Genomic DNA, 339 nt, shown 5'->3' with positions numbered 1-339 from the left:
GGCCCCGCCCAGGCCCTGCCCCCGCCGAAGCCCGGATCAACCCCCGAGACGCCCACCTGTATGGGCGTCTCGGTCCAGATCCCTCCCGTTGCGCCGAAGCCGCTTTGTGCAGTGCTCCGACCAGGGGTCAGCAGAGGCAATAGGAGCCCTTTAAAGCCCACACTGGCGGAACTGACTGTGGCCTGTTCTTATTTCTTAATCGCTTTATTGGGGTGTAATTTGCAATTCCGCCATTTACATTCGACGGGGTTTACCCAGATTGGGCAGCGATCGCCTCAACCGCCACCATCCCCTTCCCCAAATCCACTCCATTTCCGGAGGTCCGCGCTGTGTTACACG

The sequence above is a fragment of the Myotis brandtii genome, unplaced genomic scaffold, assembly GCF_000412655.1.
Source record: "Myotis brandtii unplaced genomic scaffold, ASM41265v1 scaffold915, whole genome shotgun sequence".
Classification (NCBI taxonomy): Eukaryota; Metazoa; Chordata; class Mammalia; order Chiroptera; family Vespertilionidae; genus Myotis; species Myotis brandtii.
The sequence above is the reverse complement of the archived record's forward strand: the minus strand, read 5'-3'. Positions refer to the sequence as shown.